The sequence below is a fragment of the Carya illinoinensis genome, chromosome 5, assembly GCF_018687715.1.
Source record: "Carya illinoinensis cultivar Pawnee chromosome 5, C.illinoinensisPawnee_v1, whole genome shotgun sequence".
Taxonomy (NCBI): domain Eukaryota; kingdom Viridiplantae; phylum Streptophyta; class Magnoliopsida; order Fagales; family Juglandaceae; genus Carya; species Carya illinoinensis.
In genome coordinates, this window is record NC_056756.1 from 47,680,083 (window position 1) to 47,682,331 (window position 2,249).

The 2,249-nt window shown below is 35.8% G+C and overlaps 1 pseudogene; it reads right to left on the reverse strand.

Annotated features, from left to right (window-relative positions):
* Positions 1-408: 408 nt before the first annotated feature.
* On the reverse strand, positions 409-1,673 carry LOC122310432 (annotated as a pseudogene).
* Between the last annotated feature and the right edge of the window lie 576 nt (positions 1,674-2,249).

The following is a 2,249-nucleotide window of genomic DNA, read 5'->3' on the forward strand; positions in this document are numbered from 1 at the left end:
AAAATGAACTAGACCCGTTATACTATATGTTTGAATCATAATTCAAAATCTAACCTCATTAGGTTAATACTAATAACATAAGGTGAATCCATAACTTAGTATATAACAAACAACTACTTAAGAGCATTGAGTCACTGCCCTTAATGATTAATGGGTCATGTACGTATATTGCGTTGCAACATACTATACCATACAAAATGGGAATCTTGACAGAAGAACGTGTCTACCATGAGGGTACTGGTCAATACTGATTAGCCCCTTCCAAACTACTAGATTTTATCCGAAACAAATATGATCATTTCAAGTTCATAGAAAAGAAACAACCTTGAATTCCTTTATGATTGCAAAATCAAAAGTAATAATGCTCAACTACGACAAGATTTCAAAACAAAATCTAAACAATTATACTTAATCTAATTCTGGGATAACCTCCAAATCTTGACCTAAATGCGTGGTAGGCTTCCGTGCTTGAACTTTTGTAGGGCCTGAGGAGGCAAAAGGATTAGGAGGCATGATTAATTTATCTTCTTCTCCTTCCAACATTTGAACTACAAGTTTCATGGAAGGGCGATCCATTGGGTGCCATTGTATGCACCATAGTCCGACAATTGCAAGTTTCTCTACAATTTTAGTATCTCCATCATCTTCAATAAAGACCCTTAGCTCTTCTTTTTGGTCTAAAAGATTATAAATCCATTTTGGAAAGTAGATCTTGCTAGTGCTTTCCACTGTGACATCAACATTTCTCTTCCCTCCAACAATTTCAAGTAGCAACATTCCAAAACTATAAACAACTGCTTTATAAGACACATTTCCAAAGTTTCTAGAGAACACTTCGAGTGCAATATACCCCATGGTCCCTCTGCCCGTAGTCATAGATACTACACTTTGATCCTTGGAACACAATTTTGCAAGACCAAAATCATAAATTTTTGGATTAAAGTTATCGTCCAGCAAAACATTGTGGGGTTTGATGTCAAAATGGAGGATTTGGTGGTCACATCCTTGGTGAAGATATTCAATTCCTTTTGCAACGACGATGGCAATATCTTGCAATTTGTCCCATCCAAGAAAACGGTTCTTGACATTTGCTGAAAATATGAACTTCTCTAGTGAGTAATTTGATAAAAACTCATAAACTAGTGCTCGCCTAAATCCATCAGCACAAAATCCAACAAGGCGAACCACATTAACATGGTGAATTCTACCCATTATTCCCACTTCATTTATGAATTCTTCACCATTTTCCTTTAGAACTGTTGTTCAGGATCTTCACGGCAACATGAATTTGATTGGAAAGTCTTCCTTTGAATACTGTACCGTATGCTCCTTGGCCCAACTTCTCAGCAAACTGATTTGTAATCTTTTTAATATCAGCATACGAGTATCTTGTCGGCTTGAAATTTCTATAATCCTCCAAGAACTTTTCAATCCTCGCCCGATATTCTTTTTCTACCATATCATTCATATAGAGACATTGGAGAGCAAAGACTACCAACAGTACAAGAAATGAACCTAAGACGGCACCTACATATTGAACAATCGCGAGTGATCAAGAAGTCTGATATATATCCCATGGTCTTGCCCGATGATGAAAATGTCATATAGCCATGGGACAACTTACCAGCAGTGACAACTAGTTTTGTTGATGTACCTGCGAAATGGTTTAACATATCAGATTCTCATCATGCTTATGATCATTACAAAACAGAGAGAATTTTTTTTTTTTTCTCGTGAAAGTAAGGTGTTAATGTTGTTTATTAATATTGAGTGAAGTGGTGATTTCACATGATTAATCATGATAAAACCCTTCAATATATGTGTATATATATTATATATATTTAATTTCATATTTCTTTGGTGCAAAATTAAAATTTCGTTAATGCAGAAAATTCAACTCGGCAGTTTGCAGAAGAGCCTTTGTAAGCTAGGCATTAATAAAAGTGTGAATAAATTGAGTGTAGAGGTGGAAATTAGATAGAATAGAATATATACCTTTCACTTCATCTGGTGGCTCATCGTTGGATACCAAATAAGGTGGAATCGATCTAACGTTATAAATCTTTATACAAGGGGGTAAGGGAAAGCGGGTGATGGAATCTTCAGTCCGGTTTTAGAAAAAAGAAAAATCAGAACCGGATCAATTTTGACCGATTTAAAGAAAAATAAAACCGGTACCAGATAGAATCAAACTAGAGACCAGATCAATTCCACCGGTTTGGTCCAGTCCGGTCCGGTTTACCTGTTCA